Here is a 20,442-nt window from a genome sequence, read left to right as displayed (position 1 = left end):
TAGTTTTCATAAGCTAGTTTGCGCGCCACGAGTGGTATACAGTTGAAAATCCCGGTCCAACTCATGGGCTGACGGCTTCACCCATGTGCCATAGCGTTGATGTGAGGATGACACCGTAAGAATAGCATCGTAATGCCCCGGAGGCCGTTTGGTGAGTCTAAGGGGCTCCTCTCCATTGTTCTTTTATGTAGATATTTCACCTGTTTAATGGACTATACCTATGTGTTTTTAAAGTCTTTTTTCAGCTCTTTCTTTTCACGTACAAAGTTGAAATACACACACACACACACACACACACACACACACACACACACACAAACACACACACATCATATTGTATTTCTTTAATGTATCCAAAAAAGACTCATACACGCCCATGAATCCGCGTTCTTGCTCTCTGTTCACGAACCGCCCTGAGCACATGCTCGCCCAGTAGCGTCATCAGTCACCAACACACCAGAGACCCTTCGTCATAACCCTGTCTTACCTTACACACATGAACAAAATCAACGTAACCAACACTATCACGGCTTCGTATCATGACCTGTAACCTCGGCAGCGGTGCTTTGAACGAATCACCAGTTACATGCATATTCCCCCATCCCATCGGTGCATTTCGTCACACAGTCACCAGTGGATAAGAAAAGAAGATAAGAACAGAAGTCGTATCGGTTTCAACCTCTGAGGATTTTTTTATGCACGTGTATTCATGTCGACGGACCAGACCAAGGCCACAGCAGCCGAGCAGTTATGATGAGGCAACGTGGAGATTCAACAGATGTTACATAGTGTTGTCTCGTCAGGGTGCTGTTGTTCGTGTTATGTAGCTGTAGACACAAGTGCGGGGGAGGAAGGAGGATGTGCAGTGATCTGTCGCAGATGGGTATGACGACTGAGACTAGTTATCAGATAGGGTTATGAAGGACAGTTGGATAAGTCGTAGTTATCAGATTGGGTTATGAAGGACAGTCGGATAAGTCGTAGTTATCAGTTAAGGTTTTGAAGGACAGTTGGATAAGTCGTAGTTATCAATTAGGGTTATGAAGGACAGTTGGATAAGTTGTCATAAAGGGGTTAGGGAGGATGAACTAAAGAATAGAAATCCTCTATGTCATATCGTAAATATACTGTAGTATAATGTAAGAGAGGAAAAAAAGACAATCAAATCTCTTTAATCATGAGAGACACGGAACTGGCTTTATATCACTTCATGCTCAGGCTGGGCGAAGCGAGCCGTTAAGGACAAAAAAGTGTGGTGCATGATGTAAAGAGCCTTGAGGATGTACTAGAGGCTTAAAACAAGTTGTTACGTCATGAAACGTGAAGCTTATATCGTGGAGTCTGATCTTCCTCAGAGATTGAATGTCATACGAGGCAAGAATACTAAGCATATACAAAGTGGCATTCGTATATCCAGGGAGATATAGACGAATGAATCTCTTGTGTTCTCCTCCGCAAGCACTCCTTCCTCCATTGTCTGGCTCTGTGGTTGGCACGGGCCGTTGTCATACTGACGCACTCAAGCACCTGATGGAGCGAGTGTTGCAGCGTGTGATGGGTTTTGATGGTGGCCCGGGAGCAGGATGGAGGGCTGGTAATCAACACCTCAGCAGCGTCACTCAGTTCCTAGTACAGTGGTGGTGTGGTGTGGTGTGGGCGAGTAGAATACGACTCTCCACTCATCCACCGCTCGATATCCACTCATGCCACCCCTTCTCTATCCACTCATGCCGTCCCTATTATCCACTTTTCTACTTCTCTTCTACAAGTGCAGCTTCGTCTGCCCGTCTCCATCAAAATTCTTCCCCTCGTGGTCCACTCATTCAGCCTCGCCGCCCCCATATCTACTCACGTCAGCTACAGCTCTACGCCACATTCGCCACCCACACTACCTATCTCACCCGCGCCTCCTTTTCCACCCGCACTATCATAACCGCCCGCGCCACCTCTTCAATCCGCGCCATCTCTCCCACCCACGCCATCTCTTCCATCCACACCATCTCTCCCACCCACGCCAGCCAAGCAGAGGTCGTATGGGTAAATGAACTCATCTGCCAAACCTCCGCGTCTTTTACGTATCACCTTCCTCTTCTCTGTGGTTCAGTATTGCACAATAGGGTCGGCTGACCGCTCACTCTCTGCTGGTCCAGCATTCTCCCTGTGATTCAATGCTATTGAATATATAGTACTCACGTCACCTTTCCACCTGAATCTCCATGACTCACTGCACCGTCTCCACCTGACTGCGACTCAGTGCACCGTCTCCACCTGACTCTCCTTGACTCTACCCTCCACCTGACGTTCGGTGAGTCAGCGTCTGACGGCCTTACTCAGTCTTAACTGGTCACTTCCTGCCTCGGTGGGTGACAGCCTCACCTGAGGACGATTGCGCTCCCACTCTCTTGTACCTCCCCGTCCTTAGTGTGGACATGGTGGATAAGGGGGAAGAGACGAAGAGAAGTAGTTAGACAGACGATGATGAAACAGGTTAACAATGGAAGAGATTTCAGATCTTAGAGGTTTGAGCGTTTTGTTTTACTAAGGTAGTATGGTTGGTTCGCTGGATGAGTGTCTTGGGTGTTGTATGTATACACCCCGGGGATAACTAGGGGTGTATATGTAGTAATGATAGTGTCTGCTGGTTTAGAAAAGGAAGCTAACAATACGAAGCTCAAACTATCGAAATCTCTGCCTCCACACCCCTCCCTCAACACTCTCCCAGCCTTTGCCCTAACCCTGAATAACGCCCTTCACCTTCAACCACCCCCTTCCACCCTGAACATTCCTTCAAACTCCTCCTCGCAATCCTAATCAAGTACTTGTCCAATCCCACCACCCCAAATCTTCCCTCGTCTCGATCACATACCCCAACCCGATCATCTTTGCCTCACCACCATCATCACTGCCCAGCCTGAAGGCTGAAAACCATTGGTCTCCACACACACACACACACACACACACACACACACACAGGCGCGCGCACAAAGCGTCATCATGGCCCAAACCGTGGTCGGACCCGCATGGGTTCGAGTCCTGGGTGTGGCAGTTGTCCTACACCCAACCCAGGTGTTCATCCTGCTTCGCAGCTGGTCGATAAATGGGAACTTAGTTTATGAGGGTGTGTGTGTGCGTGTATGTGTGTGTGTGTGTGTGTGTGTGTGTGTGTGTGTGTGTGTGTGTGTAATCACAGGAATAGAGACAAGGTACATATAGACAAGGTTAAGAGACTGGGCAACACGAGTGTAAAATTCTTTCCCCGTAACATACAAATCGTAATCGCACACACACACACGAGAAAATGTATATGCACGAGAGAGGCAATAAGGTCTCAGAGAAAAGATATTAGATTTAACATATCTTTAAGACTTGTATAATAGAGTCAGCTCTATTTTGAGTCACAAAAGATGGATGGGTGTATTGTGTGTTCGTGAACTTAACAGAAACTGGATGTCTTAGGTAGGAATGAGAGGGAGAACTTCGGTAGATTGAATATCGTCTTAGTGGCTTGTAACAAAGGACGTAGGTCTGTGTGTGTGTGTGTGTGTGTGTGTGTGTGTAATCACAGGAATAGAGACAAGGTACATATAGACAAGGTTAAGAGACTGGGCAACACGAGTGTAAAATTCTTTCCCCGTAACATACAAATCGTAATCGCACACACACACACGAGAAAATGTATATGCACGAGAGAGGCAATAAGGTCTCAGAGAAAAGATATTAGATTTAACATATCTTTAAGACTTGTATAATAGAGTCAGCTCTATTTTGAGTCACAAAAGATGGATGGGTGTATTGTGTGTTCGTGAACTTAACAGAAACTGGATGTCTTAGGTAGGAATGAGAGGGAGAACTTCGGTAGATTGAATATCGTCTTAGTGGCTTGTAACAAAGGACGTAGGTCAGAGAAACGCTTTCTATGTGGGTCAAGGGTCACCCCAGTGGAGTGCCACAGGGTTCGGTCTTAGGTCTAGTTTTTATCATTCTTGATCTGTGTTGATTACTCTCCAGAGCGACTAGTAGATTCATACGTGAATATGGTCGCCAACAGTGAGAGAAGGAAGGAGTAACCATGCTTGAATGAACCTATTAAGAAGGGACTTAGGTTTTCAGAGATGGTCAGACACATGGATGATGAAGGTCAAACAAAGGACTTTGGAAAAGAGCGAAGATAGGAGGACACAGTGGAAGAAAGCTCTGATATGAGTATAAGCTAGCAAGTACCAAGCTATATAGTAGTGTGTGTGTGTGTGTGTGTGTAAAGGAGCTTGAGGGTGACCGACATGATATCCAAAGCCCAAAAGTAACGCACTTAGGAAAGTAATGAGATTAACGATACATAGGCTTATCTTAGAAACGTATTGAAGTATGTGGATAGACATGTGTAGACATCTCACTTAAAAAAAGAAAAACATAAGGATATGATATCGAAGGGCAACAAAACTAGTATGTTATAATCTTACTTTCTCTCATTTCGTTAGTTTTAAAAGGTGTTTGCATACCCTCCTATTTATGTACTCAGATGTATATTCATTACAGATCTGATTCCGTAATTATTTTTTTTTTTTTCGTTTCTTCGCTCGGGTTCCACGTTGTGCTTGCTGCCAGCGACGTGGCATATAATAACCTTTAAGGGCGTTTGGTAACGCAAGGTGACACCAGCAGTTCTGCCTAACTGAGTTCTTCCTCCCTCCCCCCCTTCTTTTTTTTTCGTATCTTGACATTTCCGAAGATGGAGCTGTGTCGTAGTGTTGCTTCTGATTAAAATCACCACTTCATATCTAAAGTTCTTTCTCATATGGTTTCCAAAATGGGAAGGGCAAGAATGTGCCCAAGTCATGGCTATTTTCGGTTGAAAGAAAAAGAGAAAGACGAAAAAAATATGAGTTAGAACTGCTCATGTGTTTGTAGACCCGACTCTTCAACGTCAGAATGTAATGTGAAGAGGGAACACAAGAGAAAGAGGAGAATTCCATAGTCTCGATATCTGAGGCAGGAAGGAGATAACACAACGGTCAAGCCTCGGGTGACCGGCATAGCCATGCGAATGGAGACTGAATCATGAATATCCCAGGAGTGAGAAGGGGCGGGAAACTTAAGAACAGTGGTCCCGACTTGGCTATAAGGCCCGACGAATCGCTTGAGAGGAGCAACATCAGAATAACTTTCTTGATTGTTGACTGGAGGGTCGCGTCTCAAGAGCTGGAGGATCAAGGAAGAGGTTTTATTAAGGGTTCTTGGGTGTGTAATGATCAGAGAGAAGGTTAGGATAATAAAAGAACAGAGGAAGCTTCATAAGAGTTTCGAAGCTTCGATCTCAACCAATGTTTTGTGTTTTTGTGCAGTTTCACACAGAGAACACTAAGCTGCCTGAATAGAACTCTAGACAATCTACACTTCAAGAGATATGTACGCACATTCCCCAACAAAATTATCCTTGCAGTCGACGTACATTCAACCCTACCAGTATTTAGGGCATTATGTAATGTTATTCGGTGCAGCTGGCCTGGCTCTGATGACGCGCGCTTCGTGAAAGTGACACGCTACACCAGCAGTTCAGGCAGATTAGAAACAAAACACTGAGGCATACGCAGACCACAGACCGTTGGCCAAGCTAAACACAGCAATCCTGATGCTCAGTGACATCACCCGTGAATCATTCTCATCACTCCTAAAAAGAAAAAAAAAAGATCACAGGAATTTCTAACAGTCGTTTGTTGGTTTGCTACGGCAATAACCCATTTCGTAGAGGCATCCTGCACTGCATCTGTATTTCAAGCTACAGTGTCGACAGTGTTTTGGTTCAGACCTAAAATTCGAAAGACTTTGTGGATGAAAAGGTCTTCTCGCGACTTCCCTGCGCAAAGAGAACATCTTACGACATTCCCTTCGTTGAACTTGGTCGTCATCATATTACATGTGATCACTGGAAGCTCTCTCGTTTTTATCTATCAATTGGTCACCTCTCCATCCTGCCTGCACCTGTCTGACTTGTCTGCCGCCGTCCTCCGTCAATACATCCCCCTCATCCGCCTTCGGCCGTCTCTATACCTCTTCCTTCGTATGCCCCTCTCTCCCGGGACTAAAACATCCCGTCTTCAACCCAGTGCTCCCAGAGAAGGATAACCTCTCTCTCTCTCTCTCTCTCTCTCTCTCTCTCTCTCTCTCTCTCTCTCTCTCTCTCTCTCTCTCTCTCTCTCTCTCTCTCTCGCCTTGCGCCGTGACAACTGAAGCTCCCTTCCCAGAGGCTCAAGTCTCACTCCTCCCCAAGCATGTCTCGCCCCAGGGAGGCGTATGCCACACCTTATCATGCCGGCTCACTGCACACAACTCCACTGCCGTTTCATGACCGCGTAATGGGCGGAGTGTAGAACAAATCTACACACATTTCTGTGGCATAGAAAAAAAAATGATTCTATCTCTAAGCTTGACAGCACCACCTCCCTTCGTTACTTTCTGCTGTTTAGTTCCTCGAAGGCTTGACATCGTCACTGTTAGTACTTGCCGGCCACTCGTTCGCTCGCTAAAGGACTAACAGCCCTGTAAGCCTCCCTAAACTACCCTTACTTCACTTTATACTGGCTTGAAAGCATTGCCCTCATTCGCCTCATCCTGTTGGCTCAATCCTGGCATGCTCAATAGACAATATCGTCTCCTACCTTTGCCTCCTCTACCTCCCACTGTTCATATCTTTCCTTCATATCCTCCTCCTCCTCCTCCTTCTGCCTCCTCTCCCATTCCTAATCACCCTCCCCCCAGCTCTTCCCTCCTGCCGTGCTCTCCTTCCGTCATTCATCCTCCCTCACGACTGCGCCTCCTCCACTCTATTAAGCGAGACGTAAAAACTACATTTACATCGCCAAAACAAGGTAAGAGGACTATCTCGCCCTTCATCCTGGCGCCTGTTGTGGTGTGTGCTGTGGAGCCACTCCCTCACACGTTATGTATGCATGTATAAGACGGAGGAACCATGTCGGACAAAACTCCATCACTATCCTTATCACCAAAAGGACTCACTAAAAAACTCGGGACTCCTCCGTCAGTGCAATGAACCACAAAATCAACAGCAACCAGATCTTTACCTCCTGTCCAGCCCAACCCACACATATGAGGCACATTAGGTAAAATATTCCACTCGCTCCAACACAACAGGGCTTGTTACTCAAATCCTCCGCTACCATATTACACACAGACCTCAAACAAAATGTCGTAGACGGCAGCACACACACACACACACACACACACACACACTGAAAACATAAGTACACACAGACACCAGGCAGTGCTCAAGGTTAAATTACCAGAAACGGAAAGCTGGGCTAGGCATTCCGCACGACTGAACCTACTCGTAGGCAGGACATGTGCTAATTGGTACATCAAGTTGAACTTCCCTTCTGCCGAATTTTCCTTGTTGGTGATGATGGTTGTGCAACCCTTCGCGTGTTGCACTTTCCCTCAGTTTATCTAATTCTTGGACTAGGTCTTTAGATTTCAGGAGGAGATATTTGCTGAAGAGGAGAATGAGGTTCAACGATGTTTTTTTTCTGCTTAGTCTGGTGTGTGTGTGTGCGAGTATTCATTTTTGTGAGACGATGAGACAATGTCACACTCGTGTTGGTCTCTTAACCTTGTGTATATATACACCACACACACACACACACACACACACACACACACACACAATAAGCCCCCGCCGGGCCAGTAGTGTCTTTGACACAATCATAGATTTTGCTTCAATATACGTACGTAAACGCACATACCTACAAACACACATAGGGTAGAAGAATGATAGTGATAATGGACACTTTCGACCATAGTAGCTCAACAGCTTGAGACATATACTCACTGCTACTTCACAGGTCCTGGGTGCGGGCGGTGGTCGTGGTGGTTTCGATGGATGAAGGTGGTGGCGGCTGTGGCAACGCTCTCCTGCCTCCCGCTTATTTTGCATCACCTCCAAGGTAATTAATGCCTCCTTCCCTCAGTGATGGTCAGTGGGCCGGTACCTGGCTTAGCCTGTTTATGTGTGTGTGTGTGTGTGTGTGTGTGTGTGTGTGTGAGCTAGATGGGGGGAAGGTAATGGCTGTATTTTCTACCGTTCATTTGATAAGTGTCTGAATTTTTAGGATGATGAAACTTCAATTGCAATCACAGTTCTCCACGATGAGTGGAAATATCAAATTTCTTTTTGCATTCTTTTGAAATGTGATGTACGTGCAAGGAGAAGGGGATGTAGTTGTAGTCAACAGTTAAGGGTATAGTATACATGCTGACCGAGGGATATATGTTATCAAGGACTTACAGAATTACAGAAGTAGGTGGATGGTGGTTACAGGAATTTGTATATTGAGTATAGACATTGGAGTACCTTTAAATGATGTTGTACCATTCAAATGATAATATATATATATATATATATATATATATATATATATATATATATATATATATATATATATATATATATATATATATATATATATATATATATATATATATATATATATATATATCAAGACCACTAGACCATCAGTACCAAGTGAGTCATTATGAGAACTTAGGTCCGAACCAGAGGTAAACGACACATGAAGCGGCTCGATCCCCTGTGCTCCAGGTTCGAAGTGGACGGAGGTGCTGACGGTGAAGGCCATGAGGAAGAACTTCCAGGTTCTGAGGAAGGATCACACCACTACAGTTAACACGACCACGGATCATACCCCTGTGGGAGTTGGTCACTCGGTGAAGGACTATCTTCAGTACGATGAGGTGAGTGAGCTGTGACTTCATAGCTCCAGGAGTCACAATACCACTCCGTGAGGTCAAATCCTAATGCAAAGGCTTAGAGAAGAGATTGAAACACGATACATAGTTTGGATTCTGTATTAGATCACTCAAACCAGTGCCACTCACAGAGAAGCAGTTCTCTCTCCCTCCCTCTTTGGTCTCTCTTCGTACACGACCTTCCATCCCCTCACGCTGGCCACAGTACGATGGTGCTTTCAAATACAGACAACCTTACAATCGCAACACTACACTCCATGCAACACTACATTACACAATTGGAACAGTGGCTCACCCTGAACAGAAGGTCTGCATCTCCACAGACATCATCTGTTACCTCCTCAACCTTATACAAACACGAATCCAACTCGTACCCTCCTGGCAGCTTTGATGGCAAATCGCTCCTACTTAAAGTAACCAACAACAATGGACACCACATATGACACACATTCACCCTCCCCACACCAGAGATATCAACAGAAAAGCTGCAGGTAAAGTAAATGTCCTCAAAACGCTAACTGTTATCAGATCTAGACAAGAAAAATAAATCCCTTTGCGTGCTTTCTTTAAGCAATTCATCCGGTCCATCTTAAATGACGCCTAACCTGCCTGGTCACCAACCCTGCTCTAACATGAATACTGGAGACGGGATGACCTCGACCCCCTATCCCACACAAGCACCTCGTTGCTGAACATAGCACTGTAAACAGAAATGGAAAGATATGATAAGCATACCATGAATGATTCACGAGGCTGGAGGAATGGATAAAAAAGATTACTTAGCCATATAAAGAATAGCAAAAAATTTTTGTTAAAGATCAAGTTAAGAACAAGTTCTGCAGTCACAGCAGTTTGATTCCACATGTGTGCAGGTGTTCTCCAACACGTCCTGGGTCCAGTGGCCACTGGTGGTGTTCTCCACGATGGGGCGTCTCGGAAACTGCCTCAACAGCTACGCCACGGCCCTCACCTTCCACGGTGCACACAACGCCACCATCGCCGTCACCGAAGGCATATTCAGGGAAGTCGTCTCTCTGTTGGCTCGAGACGATCTGATTCTTCCTGTCGTGAGTACGTAATGAAGCCAGTGGGTGTGTGGTGTTGAACACACATCAACATGTGATGTGTTAACTACTATATTTCTGCTTCCCAGTGGAGCTCTTTACATTACAGGTAATCTTTTTTCATTTTCTTCGTATTTAGTATTTGGATAAGCAAATATTTGCATTTTATGAAGGCACTTGATTTAATATAACACGACGAGGATCGAGACACAGAGAGTAATTTCTTGGCTATCCCTCCATGTTGACGACAATGACTAAAACAGTCTGGCCGAAGTGTCCTTGATTCAGATGTCTACTCAGAGGTGATTGTGACCTCAGAGACATCGAAATCGCAGGTAGGGATGTCCCTTACCATATGACACATTGTGCAGTCATCCTACCTACACTAACTTCAGACCATCAGTGTGTTAGAAATTTTGAATGCATGTTATTGGCGATCGTGCATCAAGATTTGGTGTTTGGCAGATAGTCATTAGTGGAAGTCTTTTTTGACTAAACCCCCTCCGTTCTCTTGGGCAGGCCGGAAACTGCTGCTGGAGATGCAAGACATAGGCATCGCTGAGCAGGTCGATCCTGACTACCTCAATAACGACATGGTGAGCTACCTGCTGCCCACCATCCTCAGGGCTGTCAGGGAGTACCAACAGAACGGCCAGGAGAAGGTCTTCATCCTCGAAGGTCAGTTGAGATGGGGGAAGAAGGGGGAGAGGAGGGAACTGGACAACAAATGGCATGCGTCAATGAGGGAAAAAAGGAAAATCTTTGTGTTGGAGAGTCATTGGAGATGGAGATTCATGGAAAGGATAGGAAGATTAATGGGAATAACTTTCTTTTTCCTTTGAAGGCCATAGGTAAGAGGTAGTGTTCTCTTGTTGAAGGTGAGATGTTTTCTTTGCTACAAAGGGCGATCATATAAAGTGTCTTGAACATGATAATACGACAATGAAAGACATTCTTTCACTGGTTCGTCACAGTACCTCGTCTGGTTTCATTTTCTATTTCTTTACGATTTTGCGAAGATAATCAGTGGACAACCTGTCAAGTTGGTGGCATGACGGGGTAGTGCATGGATGGAGAGAGAGAGAGAGTGAATGAAAGTGTAAGAAAAACGGTGCAAGTAGATGGACCAGTTACGACGACTTGAAGGCGGACGACCGCCTTCTGTAGCACCAAACCTTCCAGCTACAGACTTTTGTTATCATCACGCTGAATCTGTGTGGTTCAAGGTCCCTTACCAATGAGATATGACCAAATGGACACGGCCTGAGGAACTATTAGTAAACTGGTGACAGTCAAAGGGGCTGGGACAGTGCGAAACATTCTGTGAGAGTGGCAAAGAATAATGAGCGATGTGTCCAGATGTTAAGCAAAACATGAACAAAAAACGGTGATTGGAAACTGAACAGGAGGATGTTGAAAGTTAATGTGAACAAAAGCAAGGTTATTAGGTTTATCAGTACAGGCTGAAAGATTACCTGAGGTGTGTGTTTGGATGGAGAAAATTTGGATGAAGAGAATTGTTTTAGATACCTGGGAGTGGACATGACGGCGAATGGAACCATGGGAGCGGAAGTGAGTCATAGGGTGGGTGAGGGGGCGAAGGTTAATGGAGCATTGAAAAATGTGTGGAAAGTGAAAATCTGTATGTTTGAAGATCCCATCGAACGTTGTATGAATGCGAGTCATGAGTTATATAGTTAGGAATGTGTGGAGGAGGCTGGAGATTTTAGAAATATATGGTGTGAGGTGGTTTCATCAAGTCATGAATAGTTGAGAGAGCGGTATGGTGATGAGAAGCTTCAGTGTGGCTGAGAGTTGAAGAGGGTGTGGTTAAATGGTTCGGACATATGGAGAGAATGAGTAAAGAGAGGCTGACGAAGAGAGTATTTATTATCATCATTTTCATTACATTTATAATTATCAATATTGTCATTATCATTATTATCATTATCATCATTATCATTATTATTATCATTACTATTAATGATATTATTATCATCATTATCATTATTGTTGTTGTTGTTGTTGTTGTTGTTGTTGTTGTTTTTATACATATTCGCTATTTCCCGCGTTAGCGGGGTAGCGTTAAGAACAGAGGGCTGAGCCTTAATATTATTATTATTATCATTATCATTATTATTATCATTATTGGAGTTACCATTTATTTCATATATTTCCATTATCATCATCATTATATTCAAAGAACACGTCAGACGAAAGTTCAGGTAACGAAATGTTGACTGGAAAAACTAGTTTTCTTGTGTCGTGAGTTCAAACCAGTGTAGGAGGAGGAGGAGGGCTTGCGGGTGTGGTAACGTGAAGGGAATCCTGACTTCAGGAATGTCTCCCATTGCCGGCAGGCTACCCGAACCGGATGAGGATCCTGGCCCGCCTACCACCACAAGATACGCCACAACTTTAGGATCCGACCCGACCTCCAGAAAACAGTAAGATATTCGATCCTCTTTTTTCTCTCTTGTCGTAACCTCGTTATCATCTTCATTGTCGCACCTGTTTCATTTATTGTTTTCTTATATTCGAACTCTCTTACATACTCAACTTGCTTTTTAGTGGTACTGTTCTGAAGTAACATAGAGTTCAAGTTCTTATTGTTCGTAGTGGACTAATATTACCTTCATTTAATACAATACAGAAATTCCAGGTTTTGTATACTATTTCCGTAACTGCGATGCTAACTTGTCACCTGCAATAACTATTTGGAGGTTAGGTAATGGACAATGAAGATCTTAGTGAGATTCGAAACCCAGATGTCTGTTGCTGTTTGAATTCCTTTATATTCCCTTCCATACATTTCGAGTGGTTGAATATACTTCATGCTTCAGACTTCGGTTCGAAAGTATATATACGATAAGCATAGTGCTTTCATAGCTGCTTGAGGTATAATAATTCTCATTGGCATCTGAAGCGGATAAGCTTAACATGTATTTCGTAGCAGCAAGTTCTCCATGCCAGGGTAAGACTATCTAGAAAGACGTAACACAAAGCTAGGTTAGTGTTTGTTAAAAAGAAGAAAAGCTTGATAATTACTTTTAACGTTTCCAGAGAATTGTATATGACATGAAATACACCAGCAGACACCTGCATCTTTAAATCTACGAATGGTTTTTGTGTCTCCATCATCTGGAAAACCTTTTAGGAATAGATAGAAATCCAGGCTTTTCTCTTGTGTTAACATACAAAGCACCAAAGAGAGCTGGGTCCTTTGTCCACCATCAATAATAGTCTTACTGCATTTAAGAATAAGGCAGCATCAGTACAATGCTGGTGTCAAGCAAGAACCCAGAGTTCTGTTTCTGCAAATGTAAGACCTTGGCCACTCTTTTGACTAGAACGACCCTCAGATAATCATATCATGTCCCTCAGTTGTAGATGGAAGTGTCATACAGTTCAGCATGATCAATTACAGCTTAAAAGTAGTCACAGCATCAGTCTAGTCATATACGGAGTCTTATGAGTTAACCCATGACCAGACATTTGCCTTTGATCACCCGACCCTTTTTTGCCTTGTGGTCACCTGACACATGGATTTGTTAACCTACCCCTTACCTTTGCTGACCCCGATCCCTGTCTCTGGTGTTTACTTTTCTTATTTGACCTTTCTGCATGACCCTCACCTGACAAGGTCATGTGCCTTGTATGCATATATGTGTGTGTGCGTGTGTGTATATATATATATATATATATATATATGCATGAATTTCATTAGTGTCACAGGCTGTCTTTCTCATGGACCTCGTCAGTCACTCAGACCCTGTCAGTCACTGTGGCCTCTTCGATCTCACAGGCTTCTTCGTTCCTGGACCGAGTGAGGGCATCGAAGGGCGACAACGTGACCTTCGTTGGCGTCCACATCCGTCGTGGGGATTACCTTCATTTCATGAAGGTCAGTTTCACGTTGACCTGTCAAAACGTTGAACGTTTTGTACTCTACGATGATGTCATTGTAATTGCTGATTGCATTGCTAGGTTGACTATACAGCTCAGGAATGTGTGTCAACCTCTATCTATGAATCAGTGATGTTAGATATGACACATCAAGTTTCCCTGGACGACAACGTAAATTCTTAAATACGATAGCATAAGTTTCCAAGAGCAATAGTTTGATCATCTGAGTATAATGTGAGTCGTGTACACCACGTGCGTTCTTGACAGACCAGCGCCACTTCTTTACCAACAAGTATTCGGTTCTTACACCCAGTCTCCCACTCTTACACCCAGTACCTCACCCCCACACTTAGTATCCAACCTCTACACCCAATTATTCCACTAAGACACCTGATATCCAATCCTTACACCTAGTATACTCCATAGTATCCCTCTATACTCCACTCGTACACCAAGAATACCAGTCTTACACCTAGTACTCCACATTATCACTCTTTACTCTACTCGTACATCTGTTACTTTACTAATACACTCATTTCTCGTCTTATACTTTTAATACCTCACTCTTTCACCTACTATAAAGTTCCCTGAGAAGTCATCACACTCCTATACCAAGTTTCACACTGCTTCACCCAGTGCCCAACACTCGGACATCCTACACCATATTCCCGCTCCGTCGACTGCATCTATCGCTTCCACTAAATTCCTAAAAGATTTCGCAACATTCATTTCTAAATACCCAGCTACAAACCTTTAATATATCATCGTGCAACTTCGTCACAATCGCTCCGAACTCATTCATCAGCATCCAGCACCCTTCGTCACACTTCCACAGACCTCATTATACTTCATTACCCTTCATTATTCTCATATACTCTTAACCACTTGTCACCACCATCCACCATATTCTGTGATCTACCTTCCTGCACACTTTGCCGCGGTCTATAACTCATCACCAACTCTCTCAATCCCGAATAGACTCCCTCACTCTTCACCATATTCCATCACTCTTTACCAGGCTCTCACATCCCTCACCAGGCACATCTTCCCTTCAGAATCCAACCGCAGAGCAAATATCGTCAAACTGATGGGGTACTTCTTTTTCAGCCCACACTTTCCTGTAATTTCTTGAACTGTACCATCACTCACAATTTCCTTCAGGCAGTTGAGCCGGAGGGAGAGGTGGATGGGAAGGTAACTTCCGCTTTGCAATCCTGTTTCTACCACTATCATTAGAGCAAAACAGATAACCTTGTTATGAACCATCAGTTCTCCTCTTATCTGTCCTTCCCATGTCCTGCCATATACAGATACCTTGTGTCCCACACACACACAACTGACTAACATGGCTGTGTGTTGGTCTCTCACGTCTCCTCAGAACTTCTACAAGTGCAGCCTGCCGTGGGCAGAGTATTACTCGGTGGCCATGAACCATTACCGGAACTCTCTGTCCAACCCGGTGTTCGTCGTGTGCTCCGACGACATTCCTCACGCTCGAGAACACCTCCAAAACGCCACCGATGTCGTCTTCTCAGGTAAGTGGAGTGGTCGTGTTGGGTTACACGTTCTCGCTCATGTCTTAGGGTCTGTCATGTATCTTTTGGATGTGTGTAGTGAGGTAAAAGACGGGCTAAGAGAGATTCGGTCGTCACCTCGTTTTCAGATCCGAGAAACTGCAGTGCCAGGTCTCTTTGACCCATCGAGTCAACCATTCAGAATGGCGGGAGTGCAAAGGTGAGCAGATGATATGATTCTCAAAAGAGAAAGATGGGTAAGACAGGTGATCTAATACAGGTATTCGAAAATATCAAAGGCTCTAATAACCTAGGTTTGAGCAGCTATATGAGGCTACTAGAATTGTTAGATTTCATTCGTAGTGGTGGATACGAACTCGAGGACAAACGTTTTCTTTCGAATGAGGCGAAGTCCTTTTACTTCAACAGGATTAATAACGTATCATAACTCTACCAATTATAGTAGTTGGAAGCAGCTCTATAGCTACGTATAAGAACAGACTTGATACATATATATATATACTTCGCCTCAAATCAGCGTGTGACATTTTCGTTGTTCTTCCTTAGCTATAAGTGAAAAGCTACAAGTTATTTCTTGTGAAGTTATCCCATAAGCTTTTCTTCTCTTACCACAAAAGAAGTAGTCTATATTACGGTGAATAAGAGCCCCTGTGGATATGGCATAGCGGCTCACGAAAGAAATAACTACGGCGCTTGTGCAACACTCACAACTTTGGGAAAGGACATCTTTATTTTCATTTCTCATAATCTTGAGTTTCCAAGATCGATTCGTAAGATCGGTTGCTCGTCAATTCTGTAATGGGAGTCACTGTCGGACGTAAAGACATGATTTTCGAATAATCTAAATAAACATTCAGGTAAGGACGCTCGAAAACTCCCCCCCCCCCCTTAGTTAAAATGTACCCTCATGTCTCCAGTCCCAATTCGTGGACGAAAGTAGAGCACTATGGAATTAACACATTTTAACGATAATGTTTACAGTTGTGTAAACTAATTCCCAAAAGAAGTTAAGGGAAATTTTCATGAGGGGGTGTTTGTTTATTACTAATTCTAATTTCCGTATTATCTAACATTTACCTCACATTTTCCCTCATGTTCAAAGCCCTCCCCGCTTACCAGTCATGTTTTGGTAGGGGCAAGGTATAAGCGGTGTGTAATTTAAAACCCAATGTTGTTCATGTGCTGTGTGTAAGCTACCGTTCCTTAACGATGCAATTGTACTTTTACCCTTTCTTATTCTTATCCACACACACGCATACTTACGATATATTGATCTTTTTATAAGGAAATGATTATGGTATTTTTCTTTTTTTTTAGGTAACACATTCTTTTTTCATATGTTAGCTCACTAAGAAATCTAATCATAGTCGTATCATTACTTGCTTAGGAATCTGGGCTGGTGCTTTCATTGTGGTATCACATGTTTGGTATATCCAAGACCCCCTATCTCTATGAATGGAAGGGGGAGACCCCTTTTGGCCCCCTGGGATCACCCTCTCGGTCCCTAAGCCCATTCGGGACCACCATTCACCTTCTTGTATGCACTGTACTGTATCCACTGTACGCTCTGTATCAATGTACTGTGCTCTCTACTTGCCCCTACCTGACTTGTATTGAAGTGCTTTATCCATGTATTTCTTCACAATCATTTTTTTCTTTAGTAAATGAAAGTTAAAAAAAAAAGTGAGGTAGTGAGGACGTGTATATCTCCCGCAGACCTGACGCTTCCTCAGGAGAGCATGGCCCTGCTGGCGGCGTGTTCGCACTCCATCATGACCGTGGGGTCCTTTGGGTTCTGGGGCTCCTACCTAGCCGGGGGACATGTGGTGTACCCACTCCTGAAGAACTGTTCCCGGACGCCCTTCGTCCACCCTGAGACCTTAGGGCCGCAAGGATACAGCAACTGGCTCGCCATCCAAGTCTAAAACCCATCGTCTTAAAAGCCATGAGAGTACGCTTGCCTGAGGATGAACTGCTATACAGATACTGAATATCGTTACATACAGCAGCGAGCGGAAGTCTACGTGCAGGGGTATACGAGCACATGTGTGGCGACTTCTGGCATCATACCTGCTGTTGCTGGGTCCATTCGAGAAATGTTCCATTATTGTTAGAAAGTCACGACTCCTACACGTTGTCCCTGCGAGGTAAACTACGTATGGGGTGAGTGGCGATACCAAAAGCCAGTGTTACAACCGGAGCCATGGAGTGCAAATGCCGTTGTTCAGAGCCAGTGAGTAACAGAGCCAGTGAGTAACTTCTCTGCAGAACTATCATTGTAACTCTTCCTCTTCGTCGTCTTCATAAGATTTTTGTATGCAGTGGTTTTTTAACTCAACCCCAAACTCTTGACATTGATGAGAACATTCTTAGATCAACGACAAAAAAAGAAAATACACAGCCCAGGATGAGGAAGAACACTGTGACAATGTTATATAATGATCTGCTGAGAACATGGGAAGAGAGTTTGATGACTATAAAGAATGTAATTCGAGATGACATTGTTTACCATCTATGATGAACGTTTTCCTTTTTCTTTTTTTCACACTCTTCGATCTGTGTGATGGGCATATTCTTGTTTTCTGTTGCAGTTTTCTCAGTACTCTTTTCCTTCATTAATGTTCTGTCTTTCTTTATCTAATATAGTTCCTGCCTTCTCTCCCTGGTACGTTACTCCCTCCTTCGTCTCCTTCCTCAATCATTTGCTCCTCCGAGGGATCAGTATAGATGTCTTCATCAACTCACATTTCTAAAAGCAGATTCCCCGTGATACGCTCTTCTACCTATGCTTTCAGTTTCTTGCTTTATATCTATAACTGGTGTGGATTAGTGACGAGTTCACATGTTTTGCAGACATAAACTGGTGGTCTGAGTTCATAGAGACATCAGGGATCACCACTTGCCTCATCTGCCAATCTTATCTCCAAGGTTATACCGCTGTGTATCATCATGATTCCCCTCACCCCCCCACTTTTTTTTTTTTTTTTTAATCAGAATTCTTGGTATTTCTATTGCAGCTGTATCTGGTGCAATTACGACTTGCCTCTGGTACAAGCAAACCATTCGTGACTAGGAAGAGGTTTTACAAGAACCAGTTGAGTGATATATCTTTTTCCTCGTATTCATCTTTCTTTTATTTAGACAGATGATATCTTTGTTATCATTTGCATTGCCTCCTACTCTTTCCCATCACGTCTTCTGTTGTGTTTTATCTTCTCTCCATCTATCAGTTTCTCCCACCAGCTGTTCATAAATCTTTTCTTTCACTTTTCTTTTGAATGTATTTCTGTTCTCTTGGTTCTTGCGTTAGTAGATTTAACTACTCCGATGAAGCGACTATTGCTGCTTCCGTTTAAGACGGCTTCACCATGCATAGAGCCCTTCCCTCGTCGACACTATAAACAGAAGTCAACAAGGAATCCCCTCGAATTCTTTAACATCATCTGTATGTCTCACTTCTGTTCCAGCAATTCCTAAGAGAGTCATATTTCTATCCTGTGTTTCATTAAATCAAAGAGTTCATCTTCCTACCCTTTAACTATTCCAGTACAAAGTGTTCCAGTTCATGGAATCATCAAGAAGTCATCGATCGTGTTCCAGTACTTTAAGTCTGACGTGTAGTTGGGTTTTCTGTACGTCTTCAAGGGCTGTTTGCACCATCTAAGGTCCTCGATCCCTTACTCACTGGGAGCGCCAGAGGTTATATTACTTATTGCTCTAACCTCCAAAATTTGTCAGATGAGGAAAGCTTCTAACAGGGACTGTGTCCCGCATGTAATATTATTATTATTATTATTATTATTATTATTATTATTATTATTATTATCATTATTATTATTATTATTATTATCATTATTATCATTATTATTATATATTATATATATATATATATTATATATATATATATATATATATATATATATATATATATATATATATATATATATATATATATATATATATATATATATATATATATATATATATACGTCTTTCTTTCATGCTATTCGCCATTTCCCGCATTATCGAGGTAGCGTTAAGAACAGAGGACTGGGCTTTTGAGGGAATATCCTCACCTGGGCCCCTTCTCTGTTCCTTCTTTTGGAAAATAAAAAAAAAAAAAAAAAAAACGAGAGGGGAGGATTTCCAGCCCCCCTGCTCCCTTCCCTTTTAGTCGCCTTCTACGATACGCAGGGAATACGTGGGAAGTATTCTTTCTCCCCTATCCCCAGGGAGGTATATATATATATATATATATATATATATATATATATATATATATATATATATATATATATATATACACGTATAGACAGATAGATAAATGGGTTCGTCGATGAGTAGCCAAGGACAGCAGCAATAGGAACAGATGCATGGATATTTATAGAGACAATTTGAAAATGTGCTGGCTTGGCTTTTCCTTGGTCTTTGTACATAAATTCATGTCTGAAATGAAACAGACAGGAATACAGAGAGAGTGGATCGAATATTCATTATATACTATCCAGCGTGTACGATAACACTCCCTCGGCAGCGAGCGATAACGTTGCCAGATACATGAGAAGTTTCAGTGATCCATTACCGATCACAATATGTCTAAAATGGTCAAAAGATTAATATCACTCAAACATTAACTTTGAATATCTCACGTCCATCTTGTGGCTTTGAATAGCCTTTATGATGACGAATAATATTATCCTAACACAGTAAGAAACTAAGAATTAAATCATGTGAGGGCAGGGGGGTGTGGTAAGGTTACAGCCTCGTCATTCATAGCTGCTCATGACCCTAATTTGTTTGGTAAGCAGAGAAGCCTTCACGTAGTTCCCTGAGTCTGGCTGTGACTGCTCTGCTGTTTAGTTGATTGTGAAGGAAGTTATCGCTCATAATCATGGCTCCTGAATTGCAGTGGTGTGGCGACGGGAATGAATAAAGGCAGCAAGTATGAATTATGTACATGTGTATATGTCTGTGTATGTATATATATGTATACGTTGAAATGTATTGGTATGTATATGTGCGTGTGTGGACATGTACATTTATATACATGTGTATGTGGGTGGGTTGGGCCATTTCTCTCGTCTGTTTCCTTGCGCTACCTCGCTAACGCGGGAGACAGCGACAAAGGATAATATATATATATATATATATATATATAT

At 43.1% G+C, this 20,442-nt stretch overlaps 1 pseudogene; it reads left to right on the top strand.

Moving 5' to 3' along the window:
- The first annotated feature begins 13 nt into the window (after positions 1-13).
- LOC139747399 (galactoside alpha-(1,2)-fucosyltransferase 2-like) lies at positions 14-19,102 on the top strand (annotated as a pseudogene).
- Positions 19,103-20,442: the final 1,340 nt, after the last annotated feature.

This window comes from Panulirus ornatus, chromosome 1 (assembly GCF_036320965.1).
Source record: "Panulirus ornatus isolate Po-2019 chromosome 1, ASM3632096v1, whole genome shotgun sequence".
NCBI lineage: Eukaryota > Metazoa > Arthropoda > Malacostraca > Decapoda > Palinuridae > Panulirus > Panulirus ornatus.
Note: the sequence above shows the minus strand (reverse complement) of the source record. Positions and strands in the feature narration are given on the sequence as shown.